The following is a 27,800-nucleotide window of genomic DNA, read 5'->3' as shown; positions in this document are numbered from 1 at the left end:
TGCTGCTCTTCCACTCCTCTTCCTGCCCTCTTGTGCAGTGCAGCCACCTGTGGCGCCACAATCTTGGGTCTGACTGCACTCCTCTGAGGAACCATCATGCTCACCAGTATCCAAAATGGAAAACCGATTAGCGAGCGATGTCGTCTCAGGGGACTCCTGCACTACCTGCCTGGTTCTCTTAGACTGCCTGGCAGTAACCCGTTCCCTATCTGCCTGCGTGCTCCTAACCTGCGGTGTGACCACCTCCCTAAACGTGCTATCCACATAGTTCTCTGTCTCGTGGATGCACCGCAGTGATTCCAGCCGCCGCTCGAGTTTTGAAACCCAGAGCTCAAGCTTGTGCAGCCAGTGACACTTCCTGCAGATGTGTTTGTCCAGAACACGAGGTGCATCCCACATACCACAGACTGTACATTGCACTCGGCCGAGCTGCCCTGCCATACGTTAATTTTACAGACTATTTATTATAAATAGAATAGCTTACCAGTTACTCACTAACCAGCTCCTTCCGTTGCACCAAAGTAAGAACCAAATGCTGGAAGGTTAAAAAAAAGTTTTTTTTTTAAAAGGAACACCTCCTCTCCCCCCCCCCCCACCCCGCCCCCAAAACCCCTTAACTGAACTCCCCACTCACCAAATTTGTATCTCCACCCAGACCTCTGTATCTATGCTATCTCTGAAGCTGAAACTGCAGCAACAAGATTGGACTTGGCAGTGACGCCACATCCCAGGAATGAACTTAAAAAAAAAACACTGCTTCTCTGCCTTTCAGTCCTGGATTAGCGTCAATTTCCTCCAATTAAACATTGAGATGACTGAAGCCACTGTTGTCGAATGCTGCAACAAACTCCATTCCTTCGCCATCAATTCCATCCTCCTCCTGGCCACTGTCTCAGACCGAACCACACTGTTCGCAGTCTCAATGTCCCATTTGACCTTGACCTCAACTTCTGACCCCATATCCTTTCTATCACAAAGATTGCTTACTTCCACCTCCGAAATATCGATCATCTCTGCCTCTGCCTCAACCCATCTGCTACAGAAACTCTCAGTATAGAATCTTCAGGCCTGACAGGGGGGCGGGGGGTGGGGGGAAAGAGTGTAAGAGAGGAGGTGGCATTGCAATATTGATCAAGCAGTCAATTACTGCAGTAAGGAGGGATGATATCTTAGAAGGTGCCTGAAATGATGCCCTATGGGTAGAACTTAAAAACAAAAAGGGGGCAATCACTTTGCTGGGAGTGTACGACAGGCCTCCAAACAGTCGGGGAGAGATAGAGGAGAAAATATGTAGGCAAATCTCCAAGAGGTGTAAAATAATAGGGTAATAATAGTAGGGCATTTCAACTTCCCCAATATTAACTGGGATAGTCTTAGTGAAAAAGGCTTAAAGGGGGCAGAATTCTTAAAGTGCATCCAGGAGAGCTTTTTGAGCCAGCACGTGGAAAGTCCTACAGGAGAAGGGGCAGTACTAGACCTAATTCTAGGGAATGAAGTGGTAGAAGTGTCAGTAAGGGAGCATTTCGGGGATAGTGACCATAACTCTGTAAGATTTAAGGTAGTTATGAAAAAGGACAAAGATGGACTGGAAATAAAGGTACTGAATTGGGGGAAGGCCGATTTCGATATGATAAAACAGGATCTGGCCAAAGTGGACTGGGAGCAGCTCCTTGTAGGAAAGTCTACATCAGACCAGTGGGAGTCATCCAAAAAGGAAATAGTGAGAGTTCAGGGCCACCATGTTCCCGTAAAGGTGAAGGGTAGGACTAACAAGTCCAGTGAACCCTGGATGTCAAGGGATATAGAGGATTGGAGAAGGAAAAAAGAGGAGGCTTATGACAGATTCAGAGGGCTGAAAACAGCGGAGGCTCAAGAGGAGTATAGCAAGTGTAGGGGGTAATTTAAAAAAGTAATTAGGAGAGTGAAGAGGGGGCATGAAAAAACACTGGCAGGCAAGATAAAGAAAAATCTCAAGGCGTTTTATAAGTATATTAAGGGCAAGAGGATAACCAGTGAAAGAGTAGGGCCCTTGAGGACCAAAGTGGCAATCTGTGTGTGGAGCCAGAAGACGTAGGTGAGGTTTTAAATGATTACTTTTCATCTGTGTTCACTATGGAGAAGGACAATGTAGGTGTACAGATCAGGGAGGGGGATTGTGAAATACTTGAACAAATTAGCATTGAAAGGGAGGAGGTTTTAACGGGCTTAAAGTGGATAAATCCCCATGCCCAGATGAGACGTTCCCCAGGCTGCTATGTGAGCCAAGGGAGGAGATTGCGGGGGCTCTGCCACAAATTTTCAAATCCTCTCTGGCCAGAGGAGAGGTGCCAGAGGACCAGAGGACAGTGAAGGAGGTACCATTATTCAAGAAGGGTAGTAGGGATAAACCAGGTAATTACAGGCCAGTGAGTCCAATATCAGTGGTAGGGAAACTATTCTGAGGGACAAGGTTAATCTCTACTTGGAGAGGCAGGGATTAATCAAGGAAAGTCAGCATGGCTTTGTCAAGGGGAGATCATGTCTAACTAATTTGATTGAATTTTTTGAGGAGGTGTGTAGATGATAAAGCAGATGATGTAGTCTTCATGGACTTCAGTAAGGCTTTAGATAAGGTCCAGTTTTGGAGATTGGTCAAGAAGAGCCCATGGGATCCAGGGCAATTTAGCAAATTGGATCCAAAATTGGCTTAGTGGCAGGAGGCAGACAATGATGGTCGAGGGATGTTTTTGCGATTGGAAGCCTGTGACCAGTGGTGTACCACAGGGATCGGTGCTAGGACCCTTAGTGTTTGTAGTGTACATTAATGATTTAGATGCAAATATAGGAGGTATGGTCAGTAAATTCGCAGATGACACGAAAATTGGTGATGTCGTAAATAGTGAGGAGGAAAGCCTTAGATTACAGGACGATTTAGATGGGATGGTAAGATGGGCAGAGCAGTGGCAAATGGAGTTTAATCCTGAGAAGTGTGAGGTGATGCATTTTGGGAGGGATAACAAGACAAGGGAATATACAATGGATGGTAGGACCCTAGGAAGTACAGAGGGTCAGAGGGACCCTTGGTGTACTTGTCCATAGATTACTGAAGGCAGCAGCACAGGTAGATAAGGTGGTTGGGGAGGCATATGAGATACTTGCCTTTATTAGCTGCGGCATAGAATATAAGATCAGGAAGGTTATGATGGAGCTATATAAAATGCTAGTTAGGCCACAGCTGGAGTACTGTGTACAGTTCTGGGCACCACACTATAGGAAGAATGTGGTTGCACTGGAGAGGGTGCAGAGGAGATTTACCAGGATGTTGCCTGGGCTGGAGCATTTCAGCTATGAAGAGAGACTGGATAGGCTAGGGTTATTTTCCTTAGAGCAGAGAAGGCTGAGGGGGGACCTGATTTAGGTATACAAAATTATGAGGGGCGTAGATAGGAAGAAACCTTTTTCCTTAGTGGAGGGGTCAATAACCAGGGGGGCATAGATTTAAGGTAAGGGGCAGGAGGTTTAGAGGGGATTTGAGGAAAAATGTTTTCACCCAGAGGTTGGTTCGAATTTGGAGCACACTGCCTGAAGGGGTGGTATAGGCAGGAACCCTCACAACATTTAAGAAGTATTTAGATGAGCACTTGAAACGCCATAGCCGATAAGGCTATGGGCCAAGTGCTGGAAAATGGAATTAGAATAGATAGGCTTAATGGCCAACACAGACACGATGGGCCGAAGGGCATGTTTCTGTGCTGTATAACTCTATGATTCTGTGATTTCATTCATGCTTTTGATACTTCCAGATTTGACTATTCCAACGCTTTCATGGCGGCCTCCTGCCTCTCCCTCTGCATAAACCTCAGCTCATTTAATTCTGCTGCTCATATCCTAACCTGCACACACGCCTGCTAATCCATCTCTACATTGGCTCCCTGTCCATCAACACCTCAATTTTAAAATTTTCAGTCTCATTCAAATTTCTCCACAGCCTCACCCCTCATTACCTCTGTAACCTCTTCCTGCCCTACAACTTCAAATGGTCTATAGCTTAGCAATGAGGCGATGCTAGCCATTTCTTTCCAGAACTCCTCCTCATTTCATTCATGTTAAGTTACGCCTGTTTACACTTCAGATGTTTTGCTGCCTCCTTTGGGGTGCCTCTGTCATTCGTTGTCAGTACATGACCATAGAATGTCATCTACTACATCTTCAGATTTGGGCCTTCAGACCACCATATCTTGCTTTTTGAAGATGTAGCCTTTCCAAGGCTAAATCATGCCTTTCTGCATATGTTTCCACTTGAAGGAATTCTCGATAAGCTAAGGCTCTTCAGCATCAAAAAGACTTATTGGAGAGGTACTTACAGAGAGATATAAAATATAACCACTGACCACCTCCAGGCGCTTATCCATTGTCTCTCGAGATAAGGAGGCCAAAGAGATACAATATAGAATGGGGCTGCGCAAATAAATTTCAGATTGGCTAGAACAGGGACAGGGTTACGAAGGGCAAATTAGGACCATTATTAGTGTGAAGTGAAAAATGTTTCAGCAGCTGCTTGAATGGGTAATCAAGAAGGCTGGTCGAGGCATGGACAATAGACTAATTTAAGACAATGGAGTTGGTATTCTGGAAAGATGAGCATAGTTGAACTGATAAGCTCTCTGAAGAACCATCTTGTTAATTGATGAAATGAATTGTGTGCTTATGGTACTTAATTTATACTGGATGGAATCTAAATCCTGATTCAGCTTTTATTTGCCACTGTAAACATAACAAAGTAGAGATTGATAGAGGTCATCTTTTTGATGCCTTCTGGTTATGAATTTTCTAAAATTCTTCCTTGTGTGAGTATAAATGAGCTCCACAGGAGAATCAACCCTGCAGTCTTTCCATCTCCACCCCAGCTCTTTCAGCAGTTTGGTGCGTCCTAGGCAGAGCATAGCTTCCTTCACTTGGTGATGCTCTTAAAAAGGAGCAATTTTTATTTTTAAATAAGTGTTAACTATTTTTAAATGACTTTGGGTACCAACATACTGAGCTAAATAGGTAGTTAAAAGGATAGCTGGAAAAACACAAGCCGATAGCAGTCATTTTTTTTTTGCTGCCACCGTTTTATTCCTATAATCCTGTTAGATGCCATCCCAAAATACAAACCAGGCAGATTAACTTGTGGTGGTTCTGTACCACAAGCCACTTTCCAATTTGGCTACGTAGCATAAACTTGGAACTACTGGGGTTCTGGCCAATGCCATCTGCATTCTATTTATACAAGCCATGAAGAGAGATTGGATAGGCTAAGTTTGTTTTCCTTAGAGCAGAGAAGGCTGAGGGGAGGCCTGATTGAGGTATACAAAATTATGAGGGGCATTGATAGGATAGATAGGAAGAAACTTTTTCCCTTAGCGGAGGGGTCAATAACCAGGGGGCATAGATTTAAGGTAAGGGGCAGGAGATTTAGAGGGGATTTGAGGAAATTTTTTTTCGCCCAGAGGGTGGTTGGAATCTGGAACACACTGCCTGAAGGGGTGGTAGAGGCAGGAACCCTCACAACATTTAAGTATTTACATGAGCACTTGAAATACCATAGCATACAAGGCTACGGGCCAAGTGCTGGAAAATGGGATTAGAATAGATAGGTTCTTGATGGCTGGCATGGACATGATGAGCCGAAGGGCCTGTTTCTGTGCTGTATGACTCTATGACAAGACTCTTGCTCAGTTTCAGCACAATCAATCATATCAGAAAGGGGCTCAGAGAACAAATGATAAGAGTTAGAACAGGGCCAATCAAGGATAGTAGTGGGAAGTTGTGTGCGGAATCAGAGGAGATAGGGGAAGCGTTAAATGAATATTTTTCGTCAGTATTTACAGTAGAGAAAGAAAATGTTGCCGAGGAGATTACTGAGATACAGCCTACTAGGCTAGATGGGATTGAGATTCACAAGGAGGAGGTGTTAGCAATTTTGGAAAGAGTGAAAATAGATAAGTCCCCTGGGCCAGATGGGATTTATCCTAGGATTCTCTGGGAAGCCAGGGAGGAGATTGCAGAGCCGTTGTTGTTGATCTTTAAGTCGTCATTGTCGACAGGAGTAGTGCCGGAGGACTGGAGGATAGCAAATGTTGTCCCCTTGTTCAAGAAGGGGAGTAGAGACAGCCCTGGTAATTATAGACCTGTGAGCCTTACTTCGGTTGTGGGTAAAATGTTGGAAAAGGTTATAAGAGACAGGATTTATAATCATCTTGAAAAGAATAAGTTCATTTGCGATAGTCAGCACGGTTTTGTGAAAGGTAGGTCGTGCCTCACAAACCTTATTGAGTTTTTCGAGAAGGTGACCAAACAGGTGGATGAGGGTAAAGCCGTGGATGTGGTGTATATGGATTTCAGTAAGGCGTTTGATAAGGTTCCCCACGGTAGGCTATTGCAGAAAATACGCAAGTATGGGGTTGAAGGTGATTTAGAGCTTTGGATCAGAAATTGGCTAGCTGAAAGAAGACAGAGGGTGGTGGTTGATGGCAAATGTTCATCCTGGAGTTTAGTTACTAGTGGTGTACCGCAAGGATCTGTTTTGGGGCCACTGCTGTTTGTCATTTTTATAAACGACCTGGATGAGGGTGTAGAAGGGTGGGTTAGTAAATTTGCGGATGACACGAAGGTCGGTGGAGTTGTGGATAGTGTCGAAGGGTGTTGTAGGGTACAGAGGGACATAGATAGGCTGCAGAGCTGGGCTGAGAGATGGCAAATGGAGTTTAATGCGGAGAAGTGTGAGGTGATTCACTTTGGAAGGAGTAACAGCAATGCAGAGTACTGGGCTAATGGGAAGATTCTTGGTAGTGTAGATGAGCAGAGAGATCTTGGTATCCAGGTACATAAATCCCTGAAAGTTGCTACCCAGGTTAATAGGGCTGTTAAGAAGGCATATGGTGTGTTAGCCTTTATTAGTAGGGGGATCGAGTTTCAGAGCCACGGGGTCATGATGCAGCTGTACAAAACTCTGGTGAGGCCGCACCTGGAGTATTGCGTGCAGTTCTGGTCACCGCATTATAGGAAGGATGTCGAAGCTTTGGAAAGGGTGCAGAGGAGATTTACTAGGATGTTGCCTGGTATGGAAGGAAGGTCTTACGAGGAAAGGCTGAGGGACTTGGGGTTGTTTTCGTTAGAGAGAAGGAGGAGGAGAGGTGACTTAATAGAGACATACAAGATAATCAGAGGGTTAGATAGGGTGGATAGTGAGAGTCTTTTTCCTCGGATGAGGATGGCAAACACGAGGGGACATAGCTTTAAGTTGAGGGGTGAAAGATATAGGACAGATGTCAGAGGTAGTTTCTTTACGCAGAGAGTAGTAGGGGCGTGGAACGCCCTGCCTGCAACAGTAGTAGACTCGCCAACTTTAAGGGCATTTAAGTGGTCATTGGATAGACATATGGATGTAAATGGAATAGTGTAGGTCAGATGATCGGCGCAACATCGAGGGCCGAAGGGCCTGTACTGCGCTGTAATATTCTAATTCTAATTCTAAAAGTGCAGTAGTATCAGGTGAAGTTTGATCTTCCAAAGCGCCAGACTATTATGGACATAATGTATTCTATATATATATTCTTCCCCTATTCCCCAATCCTGAGAAAAGCATTATGTTGTTAAAACATATTTTGTAGTCCTATGTGCATATCTGCCAAATTGAGCATTATTTGATTATAAACCCATATTTTACCATACCTGTTAGGTGTAAAGTACTTGTTTCAACAATAATTAAGAACAGCATCAGGAAATATGGTCTTTGTTTTATTTATTTTATTTTTATTTAGAGATACAGCACTGAAACAGGCCCTTCGGCCCACCAAGTCTGTGCCGACCAACAACCACCCATTTATACTAACCCTACAGTAATCCCATATTCCCTACCACCTACCAACACTAGGGGCAATTTACAATGGCCAATTTACCTATCACCTGCAAGTCTTCAGCGGTGGGAGGAAACCGGAGCACCCGGAGAAAACCCAAGCGGTCACAGGGAGAACTTGCAAACTCCGTACAGGCACTACCCAGAATTGAACCCGGGTCCCTGGAGCTGTGAGGCTGCGGTGCTAACCACTGCGCCACTGTGCCGCCCCCTTGCTGTTATGGAAAATGTTGTAAAATGCGAGATGGAGTGTTAAATGCCACTAAACATGAAATCACTTTATGATATTATGGACTTCTACATTAGTTTCTTAGGTCTCCCTACTTTTATGGACTTTAATAGAAAGGTAATAAGTCTACATAATTAAGTGCTGAATACTACTATTTTATTACTAAATTTCCATTATTGATATTGTTATAAGAAATCGATTTTTTTTTTAGGCTTTGACAATTATTAACACACTTGCATTAACATTGAACAAATTAGGTTGCGTAGATGTGCAGTATAGCAGCATAATTTGGGAATCCAGTTAATTATCTTGACTCTCCAGTGCAATAAAGCAATAGATCTGAGACCAGCTGGTGGGTAGTTTGGCACCAGTTGAGATTTGCATTGGGTGTACTGTAACTTCAGCCCCAGAGCAAAGCCAGATTGTGAAAAATGCTAGGCAGTTCTGGGAACATGTACTTATTTTCCAGTTATTTTAATGTTGGGACAGACTGAACAGTGCCAGCCACGTTGCCCAGGAAGCTGAACTCTGCACATGTGCAAGTGTAGGACTCTGTTATTGAATAGATTTGTGCACAATTGGAAAACAACATAGGTCTGCTGACTGTCTATCATACAGAACAGATACTGCTGCAGCCTAACATGACATTACTGACTATTAACATATACCTACACTGAGTAATCCACTAGATTCTTTCATTCATTTTTGGTTTTATTTCACTGTATTTCAAAAGATCACAAGATCAGTTATGATGAAGAGGCCCCTTTGGCCTATCCCAACTTATTTATCCAGAAAAAGCCTCTAGTTTCCCTTGCTCCGTTATGTCATGCAAACATTTCTTAAATAATTCCAACAGTTTTGCCTCCATAATTATAGCAATTGTAAGTCATTCTTTGTGTAAAGAAGGGTTTCCTGACATTGGTCCTAAATTTGGTTTAAACCTTTTACTCTTGCTCATAGGGTGAGATGACATAGGGTGGAAGGAGGCTTGTGTGGAGCATAAACACTGGCATGGGCCAGTTATGCCGAATGACCTTTTTTGTGTGCTGTAAGTTCTTTATAATTCTATTTAATTGTATAATCCGCATCTTCTGAAATGTTGATTTATGCCGTCGGTGGTCAGACCTATAGCATGCTTTTAGGTTCACACAGAATTATTTTAATCTGGTGCAGTAATGGAAGGGAAGTCAGCTTCATGATTCCCAGGACATTATTGTAGTTGCACAGCATTTGCATTCATATTTGAGCTAAAATAATTCATGTTTGCCATTATTCTTCCTTGGTGTTTTTGAGAGCCTAGTTGTTTTCATTTTGTGTTCTTTTCCCCTCACTTGGATCATTGATCCTCAGGTCAGGGATGCACAGTTCCATTTTGGTAGCGATCTTTTGCGTTAAAAGAATACTCGCAAGAGTTTGCTTGGGTTGGGGGAAGCGGGTGTGGGGCAGTTAGCAGTATACATTAAAGCAGCATTAGAGATATGCATGTAAATAGTAAACAGGTAGTAAGAGGCGGAGTGGGGCCTGTTCGGGCCAAAGAGGGTAATATATGCTGAGAGGTACAGGGCAAAGCTAGAATACTTAATGAGCAATTTGTATCGGTGTTTACTGAGGAAGAGGAATCTGTCAAAATATCGGTAGAAGTGGAGACAGGGTAAAAATTGAGAGGGAGGAAGTACTGGAAAGGCTGGCTGTGGTTAGGGTAGATAAGTCACCTGATCTGGATCCCAGGTTGCTAAAGGAAGTGGGAGTGGAGATAGTAGAAGGGCTGGCCATAATCTTCCAATCTTCCCGAGATATGGAGGAGGTGCTGGAGGATTGGCAAGTGATAAATGTGACACCCTATTCAAGAAAGGGTGTAAGGACAGTCCTAGCAACTACAGGCTAGTTAGTTTAATATCAGTGGTGGCTAAGGTTTTCGAAACAATAATCAGGGGGAAAAAAATCAACAGACATTTAGAGAGGTTTGAATTAATTAAGGATAGCCAGCACAGATTTGTAAAAGGCAGATCATGCTTGACTAATCTAATTGAATTTTTTGATGAAGTAGCAGAGAACGTTGATGCAGGGAATGCAATGGATGTTGTCTATATGGATTTTAAGAAAGCGTTCGACAAGGTACCACATAAAAGGCTGGTTAACAAAATTGAGTCTCATGGAATAGGAGGGTCAGTATCCAATTGGATTTAAAAAATTGGCTGAAGGACAGAAAATGGCGCGTCGTATTAAATTATTGTTTTTCAGACCGGAGGATGGCAGACAGTGGTGTTCCCGGAGGGTCAGTGCCATGACCACTGCCTTTTTGTTATATATAAATGACTTGGATCTTGGATTACAGAGTAGAATTTCAAAATTTGCTGATAATACCAAACTTGGAGTTGCAAACAGTGAGGATGATACGAACTGCCTGCAACAAGACATAGATAGGCGGGCAGACATGTGGCAGATGGAATTTTGTACAGACAAGTGTGAGGTCATGCATTTTGGCAGAAAGGTTCGGATGAGGCAATGTAGACGGAATGGTGTTGTTCTAAAGAATGTGCAGAAACAAAGGGACTTGGGGATGCATGTGCATCGATCTTTGAAGGTGGCAGGATATATTGAGAGAGTAGTTAGCAAAGCATATGGAATCTTGGTCTTCATAAATAGAGGCATAGAGTACAAAAGCAGGGAAGTTATGCTGAACTTTTAGGTCCCAACTAGAGTATTGCATCCAGTTCTGGCCACCACACTTTAGAAGGATGTGAGGGTCCTTGAGAGGGGGTAGAGGAGATTTACCAGAATGGATGAGGGATTTTAGTTACAAGGTTAGGTTGGAAAAGCTGGGGTTGTTCTCCTTGGAGCAAAGAAGATTGGGAGATTTGATAGAGGTGTACAAGATTAGATAAGTTAGACAAGAAAAACTGTTCCCATTAGCTGATGGAACAAGGACTAGGGGACACAGATTAAAGGTTTTGTGCAAGAGATGCAGGGGGAATGTGTGGAAGTACTTTTTTATGCGGCGAGTGGTAATGACCTTAAACTTGCTGCCCACAAGGTTGGTGGAAGCGGAGACTATCAATGATTTCAAAAGGAAATTGGATGGGCAGTTGAAGGAAATAAACATGCAGGGCTGCAGAGATTAAGTGGGGGAGTGCAACTGACCAGATTGCTCCACGGAGAGCAGGCATGGACTCTATGGGCCAAATGGCCTCCTTCTATGCTGTAAATAACTCTTATGACTCTATGTATCAGATCCAGTTGAAAAGTTTGGAGGGCCTGCCTCTTGGACTCCTAAGCGTAGAATTTAGTCTGGGCTCATCATTGGACTTAGGCATGCCCCCAAAACCCAAAGATCAATAGGAACTAGTTCCTGGGCCTCATCTGGCAAGCTCAGGGTAAGTTTCCATTGCCTCTCTGAGCCCCTCTGCCTCTCCAGTTTCCTTTCATTAAAACCCACCTCGTGATAGGCAAGTACTCTGTTGGTCAAGCATCCTTTTGGCTTTGCATCCTTTTTTTTGATTAGGTCTACTGTGAGACTTTTTCTACATATAAAGATGCTGCTAAAATGGAAATTGTTGTTGAGATTCAGGGTGGGTTATGAAATAAAGGACTGAAATTACTTGTTGCAGTGATTCATAAAACAAAAATATAAAGCGATGACAGCCTTTTGGGCATATTTCTTGTGAACTATTGAAAATTGCTGGACTTTATTGGCCATCAGTCTCTGTACAGGTGGCTTTTCACATTAGTTTCACTGTAACGTAAACCTGGGTAGTGCCATTTTTCGCAGGTATTTCTATATCCTTCTATCTTTTGTTATGAGGATTTAAATTACAGGGGGCACCCTTACTGCTGATGAAGAAACCAAATCCTTCCTGCTGCAGTCTTTGCCTTAAGTAATAACTTCTTTGCAGGACTTTTGAAGCCAACATTTCGGTTTCATTGAAGCCTTGAGGCTCTGAGACTGTTGCAGCCCTATTAGTCCGATTTGTACTTTGAACTTGGTATTCAGTAAGGCCTGTCATTCTCTAATTGGCTTCCCAGGCAGAAGTGCACAATGGTGATGAAGTGCTATGTGGAAATTCTTAGCAGATGGGAGAGGTATACATATTTACGAATTAAGCTTGCAAATGTGCTGCTGAGCTTAAGTGTGAGGTGCTACCTATGAGATCATAATTTTATTTTCAGGTTTTTGTTGATATAGTGGGTAAACTGTTTCAATTCTCAAAGGGTTTGAACAATTTCTATTTAATACAGACACATCACTCCTTTAGTATCTATTTCTGTGCACGGTCAGCTAATTAATGACCCTGTAAGCATGAAAAATAAGCTTCCAAGTGGATTTTTTGCACTCTCTTGAGAGTGTCCACCTTGTTTACCATGGAGGAAGCATTAGTACCCCTTGTCCCCAGATCATTATGTCATGCTAATTGCTCGGTTGAAATTACAGACAAATCTCATTATTCTGTATTTCAAGTAACTTCCCCGCACCCCCCACACCACCCTCCCGCCCACCATCGCCAACCCCAGCATCAAAGTACAAGATACAACCACAGAACCTTTCTTTTAATTGCTTGTTAAAAGCTTTCTTTTTTAATTCTCCTAATTACACAAGTTCCCCCTACTATAGCATGGTGCTGCAGCGTAAGAGGCAGACTTGACCGTGATTCAAGAAACAGCAAGTTTCTGATTTCATTGTTCGTTTAGGGAAAGATCCCAATAGAAGATAAGCACATCTCATCAAATTAGTGTCCTCATAGTCTTCAAAATCATAATGCAGCACCTGATTTAATTAAGTGGCTCAGTCTCTCAGTCAGGATGTTTGTAGGTTCAAGTCCCACTCCAGAGGTAATCTAAGCTAACAGTCCAGTGCAGTACTGAGGCAGTACTGTGCTGTTGGTAGTGCCGTCTTTCAGATGAGATGTTAAACCAAGAGCTGTCTGCAACCCACCTGGCTCAGCTGGGTGGAAAAGATCCTATGGTGCTATTTTGTTGAAGAGCAGGGGAATTCTCTCTGGTGCCGCGGTATCTTGACCAATATTTATCCCTCAACCAACATTATCTGGTCATCATAACATTGCTGCCGCCTTTCTGACTTTGATGTCTTACTGTCCATCTGTCTTCTTCCTCCGACAGCTATATCCAAACTTTCTGATTTACCTTGTCTTCTGTTTCATTTTTCAACCTTTTAGTAGATTTAGCATCAGTCCTTTGCCTTGAATTCTTTCTTTTGTTAAGGACAGGTGGAAAGGGGTATGGATGGTTCCCACTGTTCACCTCCAAACTGACTGTAATCATGTCTTGTTAAAAATGGTTCGTTTAGTCCCTGGGTGTTTTTTTTTAGGGTCAAATAAACAGGCAAATGATAGGTCTTCTCATAGGTTAAAAAAGAGATAACTAATTTTGTACAAATGTCGCAACTTCACCCACACACACACATACAGAAGAATAGGTAAGTTTTTGTGATTTACAGTAAACCTATTGAATCTTCTCGGGAGGAAAGCCTTTTTAAAGGTGCAGGCCCGAATGTTTGTAGTCTTGAACTTTTTGAGGTGTTGTAGAGTTCTAGTGGTTACAACTCAGCACAAAGCTGGTGGTGTAGATTTTGTTACCTTCAGGGATGGAGAGTCTCAAAGTCAATTTGTGATGTCTCTGCTTTAGTGGCTGTTCCAGTTGTTCAGCAGGGTTCTTGCTTGACTCAATCTCTTGCACAGCTGGACTGGCTTTCTGAGGTGTTGGCTTGATCTCCCCACTCTCACCAGAGGACTACCTTTTTAAAGGTAAAAATCCATCCCATTAGAGTTTCTGTTAAGTGACACATGGCGCTCTCCCCTAGTGTGACCACACAGTGGACCAGGATATGGAAACCATGGCTATCAATTGATGTCTGAATGGGGACCATTCTGTTAACACGGTGCTACGTAACAGTTACTCATTTTGGTTTGGGATGTGAGTCAGTCTGTCTCTAGAACCTTTTGTTAGCTCATTCATGTCGATAGGAGTCATCAATATGCAATAGTGCTCCTTTCAATTTCAAAGGGGTTCTACCCAGAGCTATTTCAAACGACGTTAACGAGTTACTCTTTGCAGACAGGTTTGTTGATTTTCTAGTACAGGAGGGGGTCACATGACTGCTACTCCATTTTGGTTTTGTTTAACAGTTGACTTTTTAATTCATAATCCTTCTATTTCATTGTTTATTTCATCACAGCTCCTTCTGTGCATGACACTATTTTTAAAACAAAAGGGAAGGGAAATCAATTGAAGTTTTTTATTGAAGAACTTAAGCTGAAGAGTAACATTGGCGGGAGAGCAGATCACCAACGCATCCTGTTGGTGAGCGACTGGCACATAACCTGGGAGGTGTAAACCATGGAGGCAAAAATCAAACGTCAGTAAATTCAGGGACAAATGCTTCTCGTACAATTAGCAGTAATAAGTTATGCAAAGTAGCAACAGGGGATTGCAGATCTCTGAAGCACAATTTACTTTCCTCAGTGGAAAGCATCAAGTTTGAGAATTGGTTGTATTTTCTGCTTGAAGTGATAACAAATAAAAGATGGACGTTAGATTTGTCAGATGTTATTTGCATTAAATAAAAATGATCTTGGATCTAGACTTGAATTAGGACTAAGAAAAGAAATGGATCTGAAGAGTATTATGCAATAGTATTCTAAGATACCCCTGATCTGTTGGGAAGTATCTTAGTTTTAATAGTATAGCTTGCCATACAGACCAGAAATCATGAATCTCTGCTCATTTATGTGCACTATTAGGGTCATATAGTATTTTCAAGCCAATTTCTGCAGTGTTGTGCTGCCACATATTAAAGAGTTTCTTAAACACAGCACAGTGTGAAGTTTAGCGTGTGAGTTTGAACACTTTATACCATCACTGCATTGTTCAGACTACATGATTAATGTCCATGTTTGGGTATAACACAATAGGCTGTTCAAATGGCAACAGCTGAGCCAGAATGACGATTCCACAGAGGTACAGCAAAACGATCATCACCAACTTTAATTAATCTGAAAGGTTTAAAACTAACATAAAGTCATAACATTTTGAAGGAATGAGGCACAGGAGCTTTCTTTTGTTAAGAAACTTGTGTTCTTTCCAGATGTGCTGTATGATATAATTTTATTGTTTCATGGGGCAGAAGTAGCCTATTTAATATAAAATAAAAACAAGAAATGCTGGAACTACTCAGCAGGTCTGGCAGCATCTGTGGAAAGAGAAGCAGAGTTAACGTTTTGGGTCAGTGACCCGAAACGTTAACTCTGCTTCTCTTTCCGCAGATGCTGCCAGGCCTGCTGAGCATTTCCAGCATTTCTTGTTTTTATTTCAGATTTCCAGCATCCTCAGTATTTTGCTTTTATTTTAGCTTATTTAATAGCTGGAGTTGGTCATATTTTTGATTCTTGAAGAAGCAATAATGAAGTAGTATTTTTACTGCTTTGTAATGCAGGACACCTTTCCTGATATCATTGCAGCATCGTTACCACACCAGAAAAAGGTGTTGGGAAGGGTGGAGAGATGGTTGTGAAGGCCCTGATTTTAACTGGGGGACAGTTGTGAATGTGTGAGGTTTGGGGCTGGATTTTTGGCCTCCTCCGGGGCTGGATTGGAAGGCGGGCGGGAGCTAAAAATAGGCCTGCCAACTGGCAAGCTTCTTCTCCATCCCACCTCTGGGCCTTTTTTTGCAGAAGTGGAATTGGGGACTGGTCAGCAGTCGATCAGGCTCATTAAGAGCCTAACTGAGGCCAACTAGAATTTTCCAGTCAGTCTCCAGGTTGCCTCAGGCAGCGGGGGCTAGTTTAGATGCCTGGAAGCGGACACCTGGTGGTAGGCTGAGGTGGGGGGGGGGGGGGGTGGTTGGGGTGCGGTGCTCCAGGCAAGACAAGAGGCCCATCCTGCCTCCCTGGGTTCAGGAGCAGCCGCAGGCTGCCCTGTAGAGGTTTCCCCTCCCGCCACCCTGCCTTTGTCCCTACAATGGCTGCTGAATCTATTTTTTAATTAAAAATTTAAAGAAGTTGGAGAGCGGGTGCCTCCATTTTGAAGAACCCTCTCTCTTACTTACCTTCCATTGCAGCCTACTACTCTTTTCAAGCTGCAAGGCCTCTAACTGGCCCTCCAGCTTCAATCATCTGTCCGCCGTCCTTAATTGGACAGTGAGCCTGCCCTCTGGCCCTTAATTGGCCACCCTGGGTAAAGTCACAGATGAGTGAGCATTTCCACCGAGAGCAGGTTCGGGGCCAAGAAACAGTCCCGAACTCAGTTTCCCACCCCAGAGGGAACATCTAGCCACTGATGTTGGTTCAAAACTTGCCCAGTGCAGCAGAACTCAGAGCTGGGTTATTTTATCTCCCAGGCCTAGTTTAAATGCCACCATCCAACTTCCCACCTGGTCAGGATGGATGGGATGTGGCACTGTTACGTGGGTTTCCATTTTTGGTTAAAAAAAAATTGAGAATCTATATTTTAAAAACTGAAAAGGATTTGCTGGAATCTTGAAGAAGCTAAACTTTGGGTGTTTTTCTTAAAAGGAAGGTCAACAGAAGGTTGACCTGTAAACAAGTTTTTACTGGAAGGCACATAATTTCAAGTAAATACAGCAGGTGGTTGTGTTTTGACTTTAAGAACTATTTGCTTATTGACAAGTCAGAATTTATGGTGTCATAGGACTTGCCTCTGGAAAGGTTTTTGTTTCATTTTGAACTGTTTATAAAAAAAAAGCCAGTTGGTTTGGCAAAAACAGGCAGTTGGAGTTTGACGTGCCAGGAGAACAGAAGATCCAGCCCATCTTTCACTTGAAAAGCAAATCCCATATCAAGTTGTACTGTTGCCTCCTGTATTTGAAGAAATCCTGCATTTTTGCAGAAAACCCTGCATCTTTGAAGGAACTTTGCATCAGATGTGTGAGAATTGAAACCTTTGTTGCTGCATACCTGATGTAAGGTCTATGTGAAGCCTTCTGTGCTGAATATTTTTGAAAGCCTATCCAGACTCCCAGACAATCCATCAGCATTGCCTGGAAAGTACTGTTCTAGGAAGATTCCTAGTGGCAGCCACCTATTCGCCTTTGTGACACCTCGCCAAAACAAAGAACTTCCTTTCATTCCTTCTTTTAAGCCTAAGTGTTTTTTTTTTATTCCTTCTATTTCTTTGCAACAGCTGTAAACAAAAAATCCTTTTTTTCCTGGTTAACTGGTTGTGTATGTGTGTGTGTGTGAGGACTAGGATAAAATAAAGGGCTTTAATATTTCAATTCACGTGTATGTTTACTTTCATTATTGGTTAAGACTTGGGGTATAATAAATGGATAATTTTGTTGTTTATTAAACCTGGTTGGTGTGTTTTATTCTGGGATAAAAATAGATTGACGGCTTCGGTAAGTGGGAAAATTTATATGTTGTGACCTGTGGAGAAGTGGGACTGAATTAACAGTGCATTCCTCCCATCTCAGTCGTAACAGCACAGATTTTATTATGTTTAATTATCTATTTGCACCCACTTACAGAAACCCTATTAAGAGCACACTGATGCAGTGAAACACAAAAAGGTGGAAACACTCAGTCGGCCATTCAACATCTGTAGAGAGAACGGATGAGTTAATGTTTACAATTTTGAAGGAAAAGTCCAGATCCAGATGGACCCACCTGGTTCTCCATTCATAGCTGCTGCTTAGTGTTTCCAGTATTTTCTGGTTTTGTCTGAGATTTCCAGCATTTAGCAGTTTTTGTTTTGCTTTTTGTTCACATTGTTCCAGTGTTTATTCCAACAGATAGATGCAACGTCAAAACAGACTCGCAACTCCATCGTTTGTCCATTAATTAGATAAACGAAGGATTTTTATCCGTTTTCTATCGTGTGCTGAGGTTAAATTGTTGTTTGGTTACTGGAAAATGTTCTTCTAGCTCAAAAAGCGATGTTTAGAAATCTCGTCTAGAAATATTGTATAAAGGCAAAATCTTTTTTTTTAGAAAACAAGCCAGTACTATCTCAAAACATGCACAGATCCTTTATCCTTTTCTTTACGAACATACAAATTAGGAGCAGAAGTAGGCCATTCAGCCCCTCGAGCCTGCTCTGCCGTTCAATAAGATTATGGCTGATCTGTTTGTGTCTCGAATTCCACACTCCTATCTACCCCCGATAACCTTTGATTCCTTTGCCTAACAAGAATCTATCTAACCCCGCCTTAAAATTATTCAATGACCCCGCCTCCAACACCTTCTGAGGCAGAGAGTTCCAAAGTTGCACAACCCTCTGAGAGAAAACATTTCTCCCCTTCTCTGTCCTAAAAGTGCAACCCCTAATTTTAAAACAGTGCCCCCTAGTTCTGGACTAACCCACAAGAGGAAACGTCCTTTCCACATCCATCTTGTCAAGACCGTTCAGGATCTTATATGCTTCAGTCAAGTCTCCCCTCACTCTACTAAACTCCACTGAAAAGAAGCCCAGTCTGTCCAACCTTTCCTCATAAGACAACCTGCTGATTCCAGGTATTAAGCTAGTAAACCTCTTCTGATCCACCTCCAATGCATTTACATCCTTCCTTAAATAAGGAGACCAAAACTGCACACAGTATTCGAGATGTGATCTCACCAATGCCCTGTATAACTGAAGCATAACATCCTTATTTTAATTTTCAATTCCTCTTGTAATAAAGGATAGCATTCCATTAGCCTTCTTTATGACTTGTTATACCTGCATACTAACTTTTTGTAACTCATGCACTAGAACACCTAGATCCCACTTCACCTCAGAATTCTGCAGTCGTTCTCCATTTAAGTAATACTCTGCTTTTTTATTCTTCTGCCAAAGTAAACCTTCACATTTTCCCACATTATATTCCATCTGCCAGATTTTTGCCTACTCGCTCAACCTATCTATAGCAGTCTGCAACCTTCTTATGTCCTCTTCACAACATACTTTCCAACCTATCTTTGTGTCATCTGCAAACTTAGCTACTAAGCCATTGCTCCCCTCTTCTAAGTCACCCACTCGTCACATCTTGCCAACCAGAAAAGGACCCATTTATGCATACTCTCTGTTTTCTGCCAGCCAGCCAATCTTCTATCCATGCTAATATGTTACCCCCTACACCATGAGCTCCTACTTAGTGCAATAACCTTTTATGTGGCACCTTGTCAAATGCCTTCTGGAAATCCAAGTATAGTACGTCAACAGGCTTCCCTTTATCCACAGTGCATGTTACTCCTTCAAAGAACTCCAATAAATTGATAAGCTATGAAGAGAGGTTGGATTAAGCTATGAAGAGAGGTTGAATAGGCTTAGGTTGTTTTCGTTGGAGCAGAGAAGACTGAGGGGTGACCTGATCGAGGTGTACAAGATTATGAGGGGCATGGACAGGGTGGATAGGGAGCAGCTGTTCCCCTTAGTTGAAGGGTCAGTTACGAGGGGACACAAGTTTCAGGTGAGGGGCAGGAGGTTTAAGGGGGATTTGAGGAAGAACTTTTTTACCCAGAGGGTGGTGACGGTCTGGAATGCACTGCCTGGGAGGGTGGTAGAGGCGGGTTGCCTCACATCCTTTAAAAAGTACCTGGTTGAGCACTTGACACGTCATAACATTCAAGGCTATGGGCCAAGTGCTGGCAAATGGGATTAGGTAAACAGGTCAGGTGTCTTTAATGCATCGGTGCAGACTCGATGGGCCGAAGGGCCTCTTCTGCACTGTATTATTCTGTGATTCTGTGAAATTGGTTAAATGTGATTTCCCTTTCACAAAACCATGCTGACTATTTCCTATTACCTTGAGTTTTTCTAAGTGCCCAGCTATAGCCTCCTTCATGATCAATTCTAACACCTTCCCCACGACAGACATCAAGCTAACTGGCCTATTGTTACCTGTTTTCTGCCTCCCCCCGCCTCCCACCCTTCTTGAATATTTGCTACTTTCCAGTCTGATGGAACCTTTCCAGAATCCAGCGAATTTTGAAAATTTAAAACCAATGCATCTACTACCGCATTAGCCACCTCTTTTAAGACCCGAAGATAAAGCCCATCAGGACCCAGGGACTTGTCAGCCTGCAGCTCCATCAGTTTGGTCAGTACCACTTCCCTGGTGATTGTAATTTCACCAAGTTCCTCTCTTCCTTCCACCTCCTGATTTACAGCTATTACTGAATGTTTTTTGTATCCTCTATAGTGAAGACAGAAGCAAAATATGTGTTCATTTCTTCCGCCATTTCCTTATTGTCTACTATTAACTTCCCATTCTCACTCTCTAGAAAACTAACACTCACTTTACTTACTCTTTTCCTTTTTAAATACCTGTAGAAACTCTTGCAATCTGTTTTTACATTTCTAGCTAGCTTTCTCATACTCTAATTTTTTTCTCCTGATTAACCTTTTAGCCATTCTCTGCTATCCTCTACAGCACTTAATCATCTTGGCCCATTGGCTTTAAATTCCGCAGGGGCCCTGCCAGGTTTCTGATTGTTCTGCCAGTCTCCCATTCTGTTCCACTGGGAGCCCCAGATAACTGTGCTGAAGTATCACAAGAACTTTCCCAAATCACCCATAGTGTTGGCCATTATAGGTCGAGTAAGGCAGTATTTTCTTATCGAGCTTTGGTTTTACGTTAGCTATATTCCAGTTGCATTTTAAATCTTTCTGTGCTGCAGTGCTTAGTGAAGTTACAGCAGTATTTTCCACATGCTATTTTACTCTACCTCCAACCTTCTCCAATCTGCTGTTTAGTAGCTTTTCATGCTGTACATTTCAGTTGTCTTTCTGATTTGCTTCACAAATCAAAATGCTAATATTCTTAGCCTTGGATCAAATTCAGTGTTATATTATCATCAATATATTAAAGGCGTGATATAAATGTAAGTTGTTATTGTAATATTTTCTGTCTTAAGAACTGACTGGAGACATTGTGGACATCTTACATATTCTCCAGCAAACAGTATATCGGGGTTGTTAGATCTGGCATTCATTACCTCAGAACGACACAGAATAAAGAAGTAGATTTTAGTTTGCCATGTGTCTTCAAGTAGTTTATACAGAATATGTGTAAAATCTGCCTACAGGAAAGGACGGGTGGGTGAAACACAATAATATGTCTTGACAGTTCTATTCTAGTCTTTCACCCTTTCCAGCCTCCAGCTATCTCCATTGCTTTTTTTTTCTACGACAGCCATTTGGTCTCTGACCCAAGTAGCCAATCTTGCGGAAACCGAGACAGTGAGCATCAATTACTATTTGATCTAGGAGGGTATCACATCTGGTCCAATCCTGCACTCATGTGATCTTCACATGGATTTTTACCCTTTTGAGCAGGGCCAATGTCAGTGATCAGGAATGGGGACCCAAACTGATTGCTCCACTGCCTCAGCTTAAAATGGTACGAAGGTCATCTATAGCTCTCTCCAACCACCTTCCACCACCTCCCCCCCCCCACCCCCTCCCAAACCCTCTGACTTCCTGTCTCAGCTGAGATAAATTAACTTAGCATAGTCTGGGTTTGATCTTAGGATCTTCCTGACCTATTAATTAAAATGTGCCTTTTCTTTCTCTGATACATCATAACTGTAGACACCATGTATTGCAGTGGATAGATATATAATCATAGTTCAGAAACCACTCCCATCCCTTCCAGGTGAACATGAGGAATTTATGTCCTCATTCTTAAACTCGTTTATCTGTAATGGCTCCATATTCGTTGGTAGATGAACTACTTGGCTTCGTCATCACATTATAAGCATTTAAAAAAGTGTTTTGCCCTTAGGAAGTTTAACTAAAGACAGGAATATCCAGTTGCCATCACTTTACACGGCTGAAGGTTGTCTTGTTGTAATCATGGAGTGAAAGGGGGAAAATAAATAATAGAATTGTTGAATTTTTCTGAATTTGATGTACACTTTCAAATACAAAAAGTACTTGCAGCAGGAACTTACTGTCTAATGATTATATCGCACCCCCCCCCCCACCCAAGAGGAAGCTTATGACATTTTAAGCACCCGCTTCAGCAGCGCACATTATTCTTGTATCAACAGACTTCTAATTGTGAATGTGACCCTGTTTCTTACTCCAGAAAAATTAATCATCATTTAGTGGCTGCCTAAGGTCACTTGTAGAAAAGCTTCAAATAGATGTTTGTATCATGTGAATTAAGTGTAGCAAATGACCAGCTTTTTAAATGGAATAGAAATCCTGAGTTTTCTTCAGTGGCCTGGCTGCGACGTCCAAACTCTGGGACTTTTTCCATTCCAAAAGTACCCATTTTAGCATCAAGTACTCTCAAGTGAGGTATAGTCCAGTTAAATGTAAAGCTCCCTCTTCTCAGTCCCAACCTGAGAAAACCACCCAGACTACTCCATTTCCCACACCAACATATTTTATAATGAGTATAAACACAGTATTCTTTTGTCTTCCTCCCTCCCAATCCGTGCTGTAACAAATCATGGCCTTGTGCTATTCAGAACCATTATGTTTGCTTGAAATTGGCTGGGTGGCTGTGTCCACTACTTCAATATGGGACAGAATCTTACCGATCGAATGCTGCACTTTGGGAATTGCTGCCTTTCGGATTAAACAGAGCACCCACTTGCCCTCTCAGGTAAACGTAAAAGGTTGCATGATGCTATTGCAATGAAGAGCAGTGGAGTTCTTCCTGTGGTGCCCTGGTCAATATTTATCCCTTAATTCACATCAATAAAAACAGATTATCTAACCATGATCACATTGTTGTTTGTGGGAGCATGCAATGCACAAATTGACTGCCGCATTTCCTGCATTACAACAGTGACTACACTTCAAAAGTACCTAATTGTCTATAAAGCATTTTGGGACGTCCTGAGGTTGTGAAAGGTGCTATAAAAATGCAAGTCATCCTTCATTCTTGCTTATGGTTCAGTATCCCCAGTGCTGGAGATGGACTATATTTACTAGGATTTTTATACTCTGATCCCTTATTGAAGTGATCATATGTGAACATCCAATGAGGGCAGGATTCAGTTAAGCTGTGATGAATCCTATGATGATACAACTCACCAAATCTTTCTGTACCTGTGTGTGAGCTTGAATTGAATCAGGTAGTAGTTATGGTACTGGACTAGCAAAAGGTCATGATTATAAATCTCGACATGACAGTTTGCGCAGTTAAATTCAATAAATCTGGTTGTACCAGGAAAAATGGCCATGAAAGCAACTGAACTGTCATAAAAACCCAACTTGGGTCCTTCCGGCAAAGGGACCTTCCATCATTACCTGGTTTGACCTCCATGTGACTGCAATCCCACGTTACATGTTTGACTTTTCTAATGCTTTCTGAAATGGCCTAGCAAGCCACTCAGTTGTAACAGAACTGAGTTGTAACAAAATTCCTTCAAGCAGGCAGCCACCACCATCTTGGGCAGCGAGGGATTGACAACTGAAGCCATTCCAGTGTTGCCCACATTGCCAAGAACAAATTAAAAAATACAGGAACAGTAGTCACTAGGGCAAGATATCAGATGATCAGCCCAGGGGTCTAACTCTACCCAAAAAGAGGAGGGAATCAATGGAGAAAATTGGAGGACTATAACAAAGCAAGATCTGAACTACTTTGTATTCTTGGAACTGAATTTATGGCATTTCAAGAGTGAGATATGTTAATGTAAGGTTTGCAGTAATAACCCCATTTGTTATTGCTTCAAGTCAGATTAATTTCCAGCAAAAGTTGCACTGGAAAATCACATAGTACTTGCCACAATTGCTTTACCATTTTCTTTTTCATGGCCCTTCATACAAACTGCAGAAGTAGGACAATAATCTGAAAAGATCATTCTGAGCCTCCACTCCTGGGTTCTGTGTCACAAAATGGTAAACCCATTCCTTATGACATATGTAAAACACAGACCAAATACTCTCTTCTTCCACCTCCCCACCACATGCTTTCTCTCCAGTTGATTACAGCCTCATTCTGTACCGAACCTTTTTTCTGTCCATCATGTGCTTAGCCCATATGTATCATTCCATTTGTCTGCTGAATAAAGATTGCAATGTATGCGACCTGCCTTGCTTATTGTACTTTGTTAGTTAGTATATGATGTCAACTCTCATTTAAGTTTTGTTGCAACTGCAGAGTATCTGAAAGATTGCACTGAAAGCTGCATACTTTGACTGTTCTCCCTGAATAACTATTCATCAGTCTCCGAGCTCAAGATGTACACAGTCCTATACCTTTTTATGACTTCTGACCCACTGCTATCATGAACCAGTATAGTTGCTTTTGTAAACACTGCTTAACCCTGTCTCTGTCAGGAAGTTAGGTCTCCAGAATGATGCATTGGATGAGTGCAGAGGGCCTTTCCACTGTTTGGCATGTGTTTTGTGTTTATGTGAATGTTCATGTTTGGGAACAGAATGTGTTTTGTTTGGGAAAAGTGCTAATTTATAGAGTGCAGATATCATTTGTTAAGCTATTCTCTGTGATATATTGTAGGTTACTAAGCTACAAGCAGTCATTGATGGTGAGGTAGCTGAGAGCTGTTGGTTGAGAAACTTGGCATTTCAGATAGCAGAGTAGAGCTAGAAGAAATATTTCATGGTGACTACCATACATTGTTGTTTGTTATTGTTAATCACGAAACTGCTGAAGTACTAGAGTGCTTGGTGAAGCTCCATTAATTTATTCCTCAATTAGTATTTTTGATTGGCCTGGGCAAATGCATCATTACATGCTCTACTTGCCTTTGCATAGAAAAGGACATTGATCCTTTCGATACTGTGCTTGCATGCAGAATTAGTTGTCATTAGCAACATTAAAAACCCATATAACAAAGATCGTTGCCTTATTTTTTACATGAGTTCAGAGGAGTGAATCTTCATTGTAACAAAGATTCTGTATTGCTGTTACCATTCCAGAAGTCCAAAATTTAGAATAAAATCACTCCAGTTTAAAACTCTAGAAATTACAGTTAAACTTATATAGAATCTTATTTCTACCAGACTTATTCCACTGTGATCAGTTCTGGTCTCTATATTACAAAAAGGTCTCAGACACCGGAAACATCAGAGGAATGTATGATGGCATTAAGAGAGCCCTTGGGCCAACCATCAAGAAGATCGCCCCCCTCAAATCTAAATCAGGGAACATAATCACTGACCAACACAAACAAATAGACCGCTGGGTGGAGCACTACCTAGAACTGTACTCCAGGGAGAATGTTGTCACTGAGACTGCCCTCAACGCAGCCCAGCCTCTACCAGTCATGGATGAGCTGGACATACAGCCAACAAAATCGGAACTCAGTGATGCCATTGATTCTCTAGCCAGCGGAAAAGCCCCTGGGAAGGACAGCATTACCCCTGAAATAATCAAGAGTGCCAAGCCTGCTATACTCTCAGCACTACATGAACTGCTATGCCTATGCTGGGACGAGGGAGCAGTACCTCAGGACATGCACGATGTCAATATCATCACCCTCTCTAAAAACAAAGGTGACCGCGGTGACTGCAACAACTACCGTGGAATCTCCCTGCTCAGCATAGTGGGGAAAGTCTTTGCTCGAGTCGCTCCAAACAGGCTCCAGAAGCTGGCCGAGCGTGTCTACCCTGAGGCACAGTGTGGCTTTCGTGCAGAGAGATCGACTGTCGACATGCTGTTCTCCCTTCGTCAGATACAGGAGAAATGCCGTGAACAACAGATGCCCCTCTACATTGCTTTCATTGATCTCACCAAAGCCTTTGACCTCGTCAGCAGACGTGGTCTCTTCAGACTACTAGAAAAGATCGGATGCCCACCAAAGCGACGAAGTATCATCACCTCATTCCATGACGATATGAAAGGCACAATTCAGCATAGCGGCGCCTCATCAGACCCCTTTCCTATCCTGATTGGCGTGAAACAGGGCTGTGTTCTCGCAGCCACGCTTTTTGGGATTTTCTTCTCCCTGCTGCTTTCACATGCGTTCAAGTCCTCTGAAGAAAGAATTTTCCTCCGCACAAGATCAGGGGGCAGGTTGTTCAACCTTGCCCGTCTAAGAGCGAAGTCCAAAGTACGGAAAGTCCTCATCAGGGAACTCCTCTTTGCTGACGATGCTGCTTTAGCATCTCACACTGAAGAGTGCCTGCAGAGTCTCATTGACAGGTTTGCGGCTGCCTGTAATGAATTTGGCCTAACCATCAGCCTCAAGAAAACGAACATCATGGGGCAGGACGTCAGAAATGCTCCATCCATCAATATTGGCGACCACGCTCTGGAAGTGGTTCAAGAGTTCACCTAGGCTCAACTATCACCAGTAACCTGTCTCTAGATGCAGAAATCAACAAGCGCATGGGAAAGGCTTCCACTGCTATGTCCAGACTGGCCAAGAGAGTGTGGGAAAATGGCGCACTGACATGGAGCACAAAAGTCCGAGTGTATCAAGCCTGTGTCCTCAGTACCTTGCTCTACGGCAGCGAGGCCTGGACAACGTATGTCAGCCAAGAGCGACGTCTCAATTCATTCCATCTTCGCTGCCTCCAGAGAATACTTGGCACCAGGTGGCAGGACCGTATCTCCAACACAGAAGTCCTCGAGGCGGCCAACATCCCCAGCTTATACACACTACTGAGTCAGCGGCGCTTGAGATGGCTTGGCCATGTGAGCCGCATGGAAGATGGCAGGATCCCCAAAGACACATTGTACAGCGAGCTCACCACTGGTATCAGACCCACCGGCCGTCCATGTCTCCGCTTTAAAGACGTCTGCAAACGCGACATGAAGTCCTGTGACATTGATCACAAGTCGTGGGAGTCAGTTGCCAGCGTTCGCCAGAGCTGGCGGGCAACCATAAAGGTGGGGCTAAAGTGTGGCGAGTCGAAGAGACTTCGCAGTTGGCAGGAAAAAAGACAGAGGCGCAAGGAGAGAGCCAACTGTGTAACAGCCCCGACAAACAAATTTTTCTGCAGCACCTGTGGAAGAGTCTGTCACTCTAGAATTGGCCTTTATAGCCACTCCAGGCGCTGCTCCACAAACCACTGACCACCTCCAGGCGCTTACCCATTGTCTCTCGAGACAAGGAGGCCAAAGAAGAACATTACAAAAAGGAGATAGAGACACTGGAGAAGCAGTGGATAATACCAGAACTGAGAGGTTATAACTGTCAGAAAAGACTGAACCGTCTGGGGCTCTTACCTCTGGAAAAGAAAAGGCTGAAGGGTGATTTGATAGAGGTCTTCAAGATTATGAAAGGATTTGATAGGGTAGATAGATGTAAAGAAGATGCTTACACTTGTCAGGGATTCCAAATCTAGGGCTCGTATATATGATAGTTGCAAGTAAATTCAATAAGGAATTCAAAAGAAACTTTTTTACACAGAGTGGTTAAAATGTTGAACTTGCTACCACATAGAGTGGTTGAGGTGATCAGTGTATAAGCACATGAAGGAGAAAGGAATAGTTTTTTATTTGTTTGTGGGATGTGGGCATCGCTGGGTCGGCCAGCATTTATTTCCCATCCCTAATTGCACTTGAGAAGGTGGTGATGAGTTGCCTTCTTGAACTGCTGCAGTCCTTGGGGTGTAGGTACACAAACAGTGCTGTTAGGAAGGGAGTTCCAGGATTTTGACCCAGCGACAGTGAAGGAACGGCGACATAGTTCCAAGTCAGGATGGTGTGTGGCTTGGAGGGGAACTTGCAGTTGGCGTTCTCATGCATCTGCTCCCCTTGTCCTTCTAGTTGGTAGAGGTTGCGGGTTTGGAATGTGCTTCGAAGGAGCC

General features: G+C 42.8%; 2 protein-coding genes across 10 annotated transcripts in view; one reads left to right on the top strand and one right to left on the bottom strand.

Annotated features, from left to right (window-relative positions):
- Nucleotides 1–655, bottom strand: part of cep44 (centrosomal protein 44) — a 138,496-nt gene extending 137,841 nt beyond the window's left edge. Inside the window, exon 1 of the mRNA XM_068029300.1 lies at nucleotides 635–655. The gene's annotated coding sequence lies outside the window, so the exon portion shown is untranslated. The remainder of the gene's footprint in view (nucleotides 1–634) is intronic.
- fbxo8 (F-box protein 8) overlaps nucleotides 1–27,800 on the top strand; it is a 105,110-nt gene that overhangs the window by 18,916 nt on the left and 58,394 nt on the right. For 2 of the 9 annotated variants that reach the window (XM_068029309.1, XM_068029308.1), the window contains exon 2: nucleotides 9,069–9,156. The exons of the other annotated variants lie outside the window; for them this stretch is intronic. The gene's annotated coding sequence lies outside the window, so the exon portion shown is untranslated. The remainder of the gene's footprint in view (nucleotides 1–9,068; nucleotides 9,157–27,800) is intronic. 9 annotated transcript variants of the gene reach the window in all.

This window comes from Heterodontus francisci, chromosome 4, assembly GCF_036365525.1.
Source record: "Heterodontus francisci isolate sHetFra1 chromosome 4, sHetFra1.hap1, whole genome shotgun sequence".
NCBI lineage: Eukaryota > Metazoa > Chordata > Chondrichthyes > Heterodontiformes > Heterodontidae > Heterodontus > Heterodontus francisci.
Note: the sequence above shows the minus strand (reverse complement) of the source record. Positions and strands in the feature narration are given on the sequence as shown.